We start from the raw sequence: 12,710 nt of genomic DNA, 5'->3' as shown, positions 1-12,710 counted from the left end.
TAAGATTCCTACCTACAAGCATGACCAGATTTCACAAAAAGCTCACAAAAAAAAGACATTGGACTTAAAAGTGGGACGCTGGTAATATTCAGAGGAGCAAAACTGCCCAGAGAAATTTCTCCTGCCCATTGTTTGTTGCCTACATAGCGCAACTTGAGAATGTTTGCTGAGCTCAAGCATGTGTGTGCCACACTGACCGCCTTCCCCATAGCAGCTGGAAAAAATGACACTAAGCTCTCAGGCCACCCTTTTTTTGCCATTTCATTTGCTTACTTTAATTTGATTTTCCTTCAGCATTAGCACAACTTTTTTCTTGTTGGGACACCATCTGTGACAAACTGCACATACACACAGCATGCTTTTCCCAAAACATCCATCAAGCTATGTAAACTGAATTCAGTGACTGCATGCATGTGCCCTCTGGGACTCTCATTTTACAGACAGGAAAAGACATTAAAACAGCAAATGTAAGCAAGTATCACACTAAGCAATTAAAAAGTAATAAATGCCAGTTATTTGGATTGGAAAAGCTCTTCTAAGAATGTACCTCAGTGGGAAATGGAAAGTATTTTGAATGGCCCCCATGCCTATTGGAAGCTCCAACTGGTAACATCGAGTTCTTGCCAAAGCACAAGAACAAGATAGAAACCAAGATGCAAGTAAGAAGCAGCTTATGAATATGAGCAAGTTAAACCTTTCTGAAAACATTTCCAGACCAAAATGAAAATAAAACTAGGACAGTAACTTCATCAAATATGAAGAAGAAGCAGGTTTACATTTCATCAACACTCAGCATCTTACTCTCCTGGGATGCTCTCAATTGCTCTCCACACAAAATGTCATCATAAGAGATAAATAAAAAAGGTAATTTTGTTTTACTGATTTGTCCACTACAATTGTGTTGCCACAGTCAAGAGGTCAGGAGAGGAAACAAACATTCACCATTTAGTCTCAAAACCCTGTATTAGCAACAGTCAAATAATTTTTTAGGTTTTGGAGGGAATAATCTCAAACAAAATCTTTGATTCATCAATATCAGTTGCACATCTTTCAAATCTACTTTCAGGTAAAGTACTCCGACAGGAACAAACCCACTGAAGGAAATAAGACTTTTTTAAATAGTTTATATTTCATGTTCCAGTGCTTCCTCAGTTCATGAATTGTGATCTTTTACAATATTATCTTGTTAGTATGAATGTTCAAATAATATTGTCGACTTATAACATGCTGAATGCTCACATAGGAACGAAGAGCTCACCATACACCTGAGGCACTTATCCTGTCTCTGCACTGATCAAATACATGATACTATCAACGAACTAATTTTCTTTTACTACTAATCTCTCACCAACTTCAAGAGGAAGAAGAAAATTAGACACTGTTTAAGAGATTTAATTAACATGAAGTATGTACTTTGGCCAACTTATGCTGCTTATGAGAATTTTGAAGTGGAACAGGCCAAGGACTGTAAAATGAGCTAATAAAGAATATGCTACTTAACTCATGTACTTACAGCCTTGTACAGGTTACAGGATGCTAAAAGAAAAATTAATAAACCTAAGCCTCTAATATCCTATCCAGAAAAACACAAGATCGAGTGAAGGGAGACATTCCCTATTCAGCTGGAATTCCTTCGTAAGAAGGCAGAGGGGGAAGTACAATCCAGTACAAATGTTTGGACTAAGGATAAAAAACAAACATCATATGCTGCTTAAAGATAGACTATGATATTATTCTGGGTGATGCAGTAGGGAGAAACCAAAGGAATTAGCTTCTCCAAAGATCTCTGAGGTAATGCCAACAATGCCAGAGAACAATTTAGCTTATTTTCAACTTGCAAGAAAGGAAAAAGTACAGTAAACAACAGCCAAAGAAGGCCATGCAGCCTGGCAGAAACTCCCATTGTCAGAAAGACAATCCACCATTTTTGCTGCTCACTGTAACCACTTACTAACCATGCTATAAATATTAACATTTCTGACTAACATTCCCCTCTGCCCTGCTCAGGTGAGTCCCCACCTGGAGCACTGCATCCAGCTCTGGGTTCCCAGCACAAGATAGACATGGATGTGCTGGAGCAAGGCCACAGGAGGGACACAAAAATGGTCAGAAGGCTGGAACACCTCTACTGTGAGGAAAGACAGAGACCTGGGGTCGTTCAGCCTGAAAAACAGAAACCTCCAGAGAGCCTTATCATGGCCTTTCAATATTTAAAGGTGCTTGTGAAAAAGACAAAGAGAGACTTTTACAAGGGCCTTTAAGTGACAGGACAAGGGACAATAGTTTTAAACCAGAAGAAATTTAAACTGGACATAAAGACGACATGTTTACAATGAGGGTGGTGGGAAGCTGGATGGCCTATCCCTGAAAGTGTTCAAGGTAAGGCTGGATGGGGCTTTGAGCAACCTCATCTAGTGAAAGGTAGTGAAAGATGTCTCTGCCCATGACAGGGTGGTTGGACTACATGATCTTCAAAAGTCCCTCCCGACCAAAAGCATTCTATGATTTAATTAATTCGCGCATTTTACTTTTTAGCAGCCTTATTTATATTATAATAACATAACGTATTAGTAAAAATCTCTCCTCTTGAATATCATTGCTTCCTTTTTAAAGCCTTGTCCCACATTTTGACCTCTCCACTGAACAGGGCCATCCCTCAGTGACTGGTCTACATGTGGTTTGTAAGAGGATATGAGATCACATCTGTTGCAGTAACATATTTATTAGGTCACTCCTACAAGTGCCAAAAAGGGGAGAAACAGAGATCGCTGAGTGGTTCAGGCTCGCTCCTGAAATATCCATAACTTGAACCTGGCCACCAGCACATCTCAGAGCGAGCAACCAGCCACTGGGGTACTATCTTTTCTGCACTGAGGAAATGGTGTTCCTGTGACTTCTTCTGTGGGATTATTACTCCCCAGCCCCCCAAGAGCACAGTTCTGCTCTTAAATGAAAAGAAAACAGCATCAAGAGCTTTCATTTCTTGTTAAACTGAATACTCATTTTTCAAGCTGCTGGTTCTCTTCCAAAGAAGGAACCACACCAGGAATCCTCTGTGCACTGTCTGGAGCCTTGGGAAGAGGCTGCTTGGCACATGAGTGATACAACACACCCCAGCATCACAAGGGACGGCAGCACGGGGGGTGTCGTGGCTGGGGAAACAGGAACAGGAGAATGGGAGAAGGCCTCCTGCAGAGCTCCAGTGCATGGACCAGAAGGGTCTGGCAAGTGCCAAACATTACACAGTCCTGGCTATCCAATTCCACCATCAAACAAGGAAGACCACAGACCACCTTTGTGCCTGCCATGATGAAGAGAAGTAAAATCTCCTACCTACTCAGACACATCTGGTCAATGAAAAGCATGACTGGGAGGTGACAAACAGCAGCTGAGACAGAGTCACATTTCTAAAGCACAATGGTGCTTCAGAAAAAAACAGCTCAATACACCAAGTATGTCGTGCACAGAGAAATATCACATATCACTACAAGGCTAGCTGACCCACAGACTTGACAAATCTGTTATTGTTTCCATATTCCTTGGCAAAGCAGAGGCATGTTAAAACCATTTTCCTCCTACTTAGTCATCTCCTTGTTGGTTCCAGGTCAACATACACATCCAACAAATCATATCCTACTGAGCAGAAGAAAGCTGTTAGTTTAAAAAGCAGTTTTATGACTAGAAGTGAAGTTCTTGAAAGAAAGCTTTTCACGCAATACTGATTCTACTCACATACAGAACATAGTACCCCACCATAGTTACATTCTGCTGCTTTAATGAGCAATCCCAACACCTTGAATGCTTTCCAACCTGAAAAGCATTAATATTTCTTTTTGACTTCTGTATTTCCACTTGTCAATCCCCTTTTCAACCAGTAACAGCAGGCATTACAAAAAGAAAACCAGTAGGTTGTTAACTTAATATTACAGACAGCAAAGCATATTATGCTGTGGGGTCTTGTTACTAATTTTAAGGCCAGAAAGAGTTGCTGTCATCAGCTAACCAATCTTTCTGTGGAATCTAAGAGAGGACTTCAGAAGTTACACCTTCTTAAATCAGACCAGAAGTCTATCTTCCCCAGATACTACTTCCAACATCTGACAACAGTGGACATTTAAAAAAACCCCCATCTCTTATACACCTCCCAAGTTACTAATAAAAATTTCAGGCAGAAAAGACTGAGCTCAACGAAGCTGTCGATACTTGAATTTCACTACTCCTTTTTGAAAGGGATACCTTCATCTCCACAATATCCTGTGACAATAAGTATGATGCCTATTTACACAACATGAAAAAAACCCTTCTCATTTGCTTTACGCTCTGTTATTGTGCTGACACAACAGAAGTTTGAGCAGGTTGTACTTCATTCCAGCATCTCTCCAAGCTCAGAAACCGCACTAATCAGCTTCCTCTCCCAGAGATGACTTTATTTCTTTGATTACCTCTGTAATACCTTCAAATGCTTCTAACCTGAGGCCTTACTTCCCTCTAGAAGCCAAGTCAGTTCTTCTCCAGAGTGTATTGGTTACACCTCTAAAAATGCAGTTGCTTTTTTAATTGCTACCCCTTTGCAGGACCTGCTAATCACCAACACCCTTTTAAAGAGTGTGCATTACAGTGTATTGCACGTCATCACCTCCTCCCCCAAGACCAAGGTTAAATAAAGCATCAGATTCCACACCACAGTCAGCAATGGCTTGTCAGCTTGACAGAGGCATTCCTGATGCTTGGTACCTGTTTCTGGAGGTTTATTACCATTTTTTCTAAAACCTCTTCTGTCAATACGTCTCCTTCATCCTTGTAAAGAATGATGCTTCTCTGAAAGTCTTCTCTGAAGACAATCCCACAGACTCTCCAGCAAGCTTCTAGAGAACTTAAAAAGCTTTTATTAAGTACATACAAGTAGAAAACCATTTTGAAGGAAATTTCTGTTCTGGTTTTCTGGTGACTTCCTATGTAACCCACTACAATTTGTAATCTTTTGTTCTCCTAACACAAGTTTCTTTTTGCCTGGGTTTGGGGATTTTTTTGTTTGTTTTTGGAGTGTGGGTATCTTTTTGCCTACAGGTCCCTTCATACTGCTTTAACTACACTGTTTTTCCTTCTCCCATTCTTCAAACCCACCTGTACTGCCTGAAACTTATTTCAGCCATTCTCTACTTCTCTTGCTACCCTCATTTTTTTATGATATTCCTCTTCATAGAATTAATCCAAGACAGTAAAATTTTTCAGTTCTTCTATCCCTCATGAATTTGAGTTGACTACAGTTGCTATAGTATATAATAATAATGATAGAGATATAATGGAGTCATTTCATTTACTATCATTAAGGCAACATTAGTTTCAGCTCAAAAAGAACTAATGTTTTTCAAGTCTCCAGGAATTTTCCTGTGTTCCAAGGGTATTTAAAAACAATCAACCCCACAACTTGTCTCATATCAAGCATTTTTAAAGCTCTTAGGTAGAAGCTACCCAGTCTGGTCAGCTTCTTAAATACAGTCTGGCCTCAGTGGCCATGGATTAACTATTACAGTTGTCTTCCTTGTTGCTATTTGCACGGGAAGATTGTTTTGCCAGTACCTTCAAGATTCCTAAGTACCAAAAAAAGATCCCCACAAGAAACAGATGAAACTACAGCCCTAAAGACGGAACCTTGCTTCTTGACTGTTGCTGCTTCCACATGTTTGGAGGCAGCAGCTTGTTATTAGCTGAAATAGAGAGCTCATTTCCATACATTCTCCATGCAGGAGCACTTTAACATCACCTACTGAAAAGAAAGAATTGCACACCTATGTGCAGCAGAATAAAAGGTATTAAAATACTTGCACACAGATATGGTAATCAGATTGACAGGACTCTTACTGACTAAATGCTTTGAATTCTAATAATGTATTTCCTCTCTCATTCTTGAAAACTAAGAAAAGACTAAATTTTTCACCAAAGCCTGAACAGTTAAAAAAACTTTTCTGAAGGTTGTTTTGGTTTTATTGTAGGGTTTTTGGTGGTTTGTTTTTTGGTTGGTTGAGGAAGGTTTTGTTTGTTTGTGTGTTTTTAATAACACCTGAGTTAGGAAACATAAACATTTATACACTCAAATTTTTAAAACTCAGGCCACCCTTAAGAAAACAGCAATTAGTTGAAGTCAATTATAAAGAAACTGAAAAATAAAATAAAAATAAAATCACTACTATTCACCCAGAAATCTTTAAGCTGAAATGCAGATGACCACACGATCTTTTTCTCAGAGCAGTTAATTTTCTGAAAATCTCACTGAAAAAATACCTTGTACTAAAACACGTATTCACTCCAAAACAAAAGTTGGCTTTGTCGCCTGGGCATTTTCAATTCCTTTGAACTTTAGTGGGAGAGCACAATCACTGTAGGCAAACTGAATAGCTATTGTGTAAGCAAAGAACACATTGGTATTGTTGCGAGGAATGTTGGCTGTAGCAGCAGATTTTCCCTCTACTTTGGAGTCGGTACCATGTGACCCTTTATTTCTGCATGGGTGACAGACGGGCTGAGGACTCTCCTCCTGTCTATCGTTTAAGAGGCATCTTTTCTGACCACAGAGCTCAAACATGCTCTTTTTGTGAATTCTCCACCTGGGTCTCCTAACACTCTCTAAGTTATGGCCTGCAAGACATTAGTCACCGAGATATATGAATCACCTGCCCACTTGTTCCTCCACCATGTGTCTTAAAAAACAAACATTAAGAAGATTCAGGGCATTTAGGCTTCTATAAAAGTGTAGATTGCTACAATTTTAAGACAAACCCCCACATTATTACACATTTCCACCTATTGAGGTCACATAACTTACATTAGAGAAACTTGGATTCAGAGGGGATTTTGCTGTTGTTATCATTATTGTTAAATAAGTATTTGTTTGTGATACTTCTGCTTTCCTATGGAGGCTCATTTTGCTTAAGCCTTACATTCTGCAAAGATCTCTATATATCATTAGAGCTTTCTCTGTCACACAGGGATGGCCACACATAACCAATAACCTGGACAGAGTTTTTTTGCACCACTGAAGTTTGCAGCTTCTCTCATGTGATGACTTTTGCTCCATGCTTTGTGTAAGTCACACAGCAGTTAGCACAATGGAGCCAGATCGTGACCAGGACTTTGAAGACTGCTGAAAAACACAAATGTCTCTCAGTGACACAAAAAATGCTTAACGGAAAGCTTCCATTTTAAAAGAAGCAAAGCTGAAAGAAATCAGAAATGCTGTCTCATTTAGATTGTTAGGAACCTGAATGTCCAAAAGGAGAAAATAATGCACCATCTGCATGTGCATTCAGCCTGGAGTCACATAACATGTACCTCTCTGCAAGTACGAGATTGCCCAGGGGTTCCATCTTCAAAAAGTTGCTAGAGGTTGCCACAAAACTGGAAGCTTCTTTTGAAGCTTCAGTTAGGGAAAAAGGTACACAATATACTCTGAAGAAAGCACACAGCTGCACTTTGTCAACTAAAAGCAGCCAAGATCCTACTCAGTCCATCTCCCCACTAACTTTTCACTTCTAGAGCACAGAAGTAATATGGAAAAGAAGTGGTTTTGACTACACAGTTGCAGTATCATAGGGTCAACTTCCTGCAACAGACCTCGAAGTATAAAAATAGACGTAAGGGTGAAAAAAAGGACAGGATTATTCAGAGGCAAGTGAGAGACAATGCTCTTGTGCTATGCAATAAATTGTATCTGCTATGCAACAACCTTTTTTCCTTGAAAACACACCAAGAGAGACCCAAGAGCTACCATCATCGGATCATATATGCACGTCATACCCACGGGCTACAGCGGACCCTGTTATTCTAAGTACTCTGCAAACCCAAAAGCCTGAAGACTAACATCATCTTAAAAGATAAGGAATCGAGGCACCAAGAGATTAGAGGATTTACCTGAGACCACAGGGAAGCTGCTGTCCCTTGGCCTGATGACTTCAGTGCCAGAACACCCTTCCCCTTCTTCAGCCCTCAAATACCGAACGCCAGTGGGACAGGCAGCAGAGGAGCCTCATTTCCTACAGCACCACAAGAGCTGAGCACTGAGCACTGACACAGCCTCTCCCACACAGATTCTCAGACATCTAATAAAGGTTCATAAAAGCCAGAGCCAAATCAGAGGCTTCTTCCTTCTGACTCCCAAATTCGTACTCCATGGAAGGGAAGATCCAGCTCCCACCTTCCTCATCATGTGCCTCACCACAGCTCCTGCACAGAAAATTACTCATTCCACTAAAACCATAGACAACTAATCCTGTGGTTTTCTCTTTCCTCTAGGGTAGCAAAAGGAATCAGGGCACCACGAGATCAAATACTAGAGCTAGTCCCAGGAGAAAGGGAAGGAAAAGACAGAGGGGGACTTCTCTGTTTTAGCAGCAACAAGATGTCACTTCAATTATTTTATGCGTGCAAAGCCTTGAGTGAGTCTCAACTTTACATCCACCATTCTTCCTTAAAAAAAATGGGACCTGAACTACCTTTTGTATCTCTCTCTCTCTGCAAAGTTTTCTAGGCTGTAGATGGAAGAGAAGTTGGACAACAGGATCAAATAAACTCAATTTCTTTTAAATAATTTTTTTTTAAATCTACAAGCTAAAAATCCATGCAACTGATTCTATAACTAGTACTAAAGATAAACCTCACAGCAATCTTTATTTTATTTTATTTTATTTTAGGCAAAAGTGCATGGATATTCATCCACATGACACAGCCCATACCCGCAGGAAAAAAACCAAACAAACCAAACAAAAACCCAGTGTTTTGTGGTTTAGAGAAAAGGTGACATCTAAAATCACTTGTAAGCACAAGGGCACCCATGTGAAGCTGGGGTACGTTTGCTACTCCACAATAACCAGCCTGTGTACACACACTAACCCCAGGTAAATTCAGTGGGGGCACATACACTGTGCTGCTTTCACCAAGAGCCCAGAAGTTTGGAGAAAATTATCAGGCAGCAATGTCAGTTTACTTTTGGGCATTTTCTTCAGATGTAAATCTGAGAGTCTTCTTTGCAATTTACTTTCACATTATGGCATGAAGCAAGACTGATCAACAGGCCATTTACTAACAGATTCAGCGAGACCACGATTTTGGTTCTTTTCCATGCATGGAGAAAACTGTTTTAAAAGTGGCAGAGAAAACCTTCACTAAAAGAATTCCTTTTAAATAAGTAATAGGATCTGTTGGTGAATGTTTCATCAATACTTGGCAATTGCAAACCAAGCCCAGTGCCGGTGCTGGTATAACCATCATTTTATATACACGAAACACACAGTTTCTCTTTGGTACCTATGAACACTTTTCACAGAATCACATAATATTCTGCGTTGGAAGGGACTCACAGCGATCATCAACTCCAACTCATTTACTTCCTATCAGTTTTGTACCAGCACACTGCCATAATAAAAAGAATTATGGCCATGTCATGGCCTTTGCCTGTTTTTCAAGAGCACTATTTAAAATTTACGTTAAAGAAGCATTGTCCAAAATATATTATTGGCATGTTCTGGCCACAGGTAGCAGGAACAGTGATTTATCTCTACCATGTGCATTCAGGAAGATATAGCAAAGAACAAGAGTAAACTTGTAAATGCAACAGAGTTGACATTTTCTACTTTGTCTTCTTTTCTCACACGCAACCCACTCATCACATTGCTAGCAATGTGGGCTGCCATTTCACATCCAGTTTTAATTTGGATGACACTTATTTCTTCTCTGAAGGCTTTACCAGCCTGACTTGAAATGGCTGCACTACTCAGGAGTAGCAAAGCCCAAGCGGGGCTGAGGAAACATTTGAAATTTTATAATCCATACATATATAGCTCATACAGCATATACTTTACAGAAGTTAAGAAACTGTTCCTTACTTTTTCTTATAACAAGTTTAACTGGATTCTCTTGGTTTTTAGAGTAAGTGGTTATCTACTAAGAAGTCCAGAGGGAAATATGGAGCTGGCACAAAATTGTAACAACTAAATTTAGGATACTGAAATGACCTAAAAGCTGAGTTGGGGAGGGAAGCAGGGTACAACACACACACTATTTACTTCTGACAGTATTTTTAAAAAACTAATAATTCAGCTTGGAGGGCCTTATTATGGCACCTGAAACATTCAGCAGTTACACAGAAGTAAGTGGCCCACTGTGCTCTGTATTACCTCTGTATTTATCATCTTCTGTCAAATACTGTCAAGTGGCAAAGTGCCTTAAAGAAAGACAAAGCACAATAAGGAATCCTTAGCAGGAAGTGTTTTAAAATTCCCAGAGGAGGGGGAAAAAAATAAAGCAAGCTGCACCTCCTCAGTTTACATTCCTTCTGCAATTCAGTAAATGAACTCATTAGTAAAAATATTATGAAAGAGCATCATCTCACTATTAAAATAAGTTGCTACTTAAGCAAGCTTTGAATACCTCATGACAACATTTGTGTGATCCTGTCCTTCTAGGTAACTGCAGTCTAGGAGTACTGCTTTTACCAGCTGGAAGTAACAGCCCAGGGTCAGGAAGCCTGGGAGCTTCTTGAGCCTGACTCAAGCATGTGTACCACTTCTCTACAGTTAGAAATAACCAGAATATAGCAATTCATTCATTCCTCCACTTAACCCCTCAAAACAGTGCAGCTGTAAAAACATCCCCCCTTATTTTTTATTTTTCTATATACAGCCTGCTGATGGTGTGCTCACACACAGCATGAACCTACTTCCTACGCCTGTCATGGAAAGTATCAGTCATTTTACAGCAAAACTTCACCATAAAGCTTTTAAATACGTGGCAGGTGGAGTTTTGCTCATCCTGAATCATATCTCCCTCAAGGTACTTATAAGGTCCATTACAAGACCTAAAAAGCCTTTCCAGCTGGAAAGCCTCCCAGCATTTGGAAAAGTCCCCTGTCCCTGTTAAAGACACACTCTCAGAACTACATCCTGAGTAGATCTTGGGGTGCTCTGCCACCAAAAATGAAATGCATCTTGTTGCTCTGCCACCCCTCCTTGCCATTCCTGTTCCAGTTCTGGTTCTCACTAAGCTCCTGCACAGATGGATTGAGCCCACCAACCTACCAGAAAACTACCTACTTGTCACCCCTGGAATCTCCTCATCCCACTGAGCTAAGCTGACTCACAAGGGGGCCAACAAGAAGCAGCACAAAACAAAGCCATAGGTATGTCCTCCCTCCTCACAGCTGTTAGATCGACTCTCCTGCTCTGGGGATGATCTGGAGACAGACAGACAGACATTCTTCCACAGTCTGGGGCAGAGTCTGGCATGCAAACTTATAAAAGCACCTCCCCAAGCAGAGAATTCACTCTTGGCATCATCTTCCTGCACTGTGAGGGAAAGAAAAATACATCATGTTATGGATATGTACAGCATCAGAATACCACCAATAAGAGTAATTATGGTAGACAAGGACATATAATACCAGATGCTCCTAATACTAGAAAATAAGCACAACAGCCAAATAAAATTAAAAACACTGAATAGTTACTCAGCTGCTGAGTTTAATATTAATATATATACATGCCCATAAAGCTCACTTTCTCTTCATTGAAACAACAGTTTGGTTTGTGACAGTGACAGCAATTAATTCTCCAGCTATTAACAGAAAGTAGCTGCTCCAGATGCTGTTTTCGTATCGGGTCCTACACAAACATCTCCACTTCTGCAGTGATTTTAGCACTGCTTTTTCAAATGACACAAAAACAGACTGAGAGGTATATTTCAGTAAAGGCCACACTTTGTAGGGGAAGAATTTTGATCATCTGGGAACCTGTAACCTCAGGGATGATAACAGAAGAACCATTTTTTGTTCTGAAATTACAAAGCATTTCTTGTTCTTACTAATATAAATACCTATCAACATGTTGACTCCACATCTCCACTCTAGCAATAAAAGTCTAAAAGCAGTAAGAAAACAAACTGTGGTAATGCAGATACATACACATCTTTTCTTGGATTGCAGAAAGAATAGGAAAACCAGCTCTACAGAAACACAAGCAATAGCAACATGTAACAGTATCTACCTCCTCAACTTCTTTAAAGTTAACGTATAAAACAATTTAGAACGTGTTAGAACTTGAAAGTCCAGAGCTTTTGACTTCTTAAGACTCTCTTAGACACTCACTAGAACCTTAAATGTTTTCATCCAACTCTGTAGTTAACGAATGTGTCATCTTTTTCCCCTTCTTATGACCTAGTTTAGGAGAGGAGAACAGCACTTGCAGCAGCAGTTAAATGACTTGTTTGATTTTGATAGCATTCAGTAAAGGAGTGGAACATGCACCAAACCTGATTGTTCTCCTTCCCAAGTCAAACTGCCTGCCCTTATCAAAGGCTCCAGCCAACACAAACACAACACAACACAACACAACCACAACTTTTCCTTGTCCAGTGTGCCTTGAAGGCTGGTGCACTGCTCTTTTGCTCATGCCCAGAGCTGCAAAGGTCTCAAGTGTGCACAAGTCCAGTGAGGTCATTCACCAGAGAACACTCCAATCTGCTCCATCAACACCATACTAGACACAGAGTATTCTGAATGAGACAGCGTGGTCCAGCAGGAAGTGATCAAACTGAAAAGCTTCCAGAGGGTCACACATACCTGAGGGAATCCCATACCAAGAGGGTCAAAGGTAAAGCTTTGCCTCCTTACTCTGCCACAGCAGCCCTACAAGCCTGGTGGTGAGAGCCAGCTGAACACAGTA

General features: G+C 40.2%; 1 protein-coding gene across 4 annotated transcripts in view; it reads right to left on the bottom strand.

Moving 5' to 3' along the window:
* The window catches only part of BORCS5 (BLOC-1 related complex subunit 5), a 65,893-nt gene that overhangs the window by 21,400 nt on the left and 31,783 nt on the right, over positions 1 to 12,710 (bottom strand). The window lies entirely within an intron of this gene.

The sequence above is a fragment of the Corvus hawaiiensis genome, chromosome 4 (assembly GCF_020740725.1).
Source record: "Corvus hawaiiensis isolate bCorHaw1 chromosome 4, bCorHaw1.pri.cur, whole genome shotgun sequence".
NCBI classification, from domain to species: domain Eukaryota; kingdom Metazoa; phylum Chordata; class Aves; order Passeriformes; family Corvidae; genus Corvus; species Corvus hawaiiensis.
The sequence above is the reverse complement of the archived record's forward strand: the minus strand, read 5'-3'. Positions and strand labels throughout refer to the sequence as shown.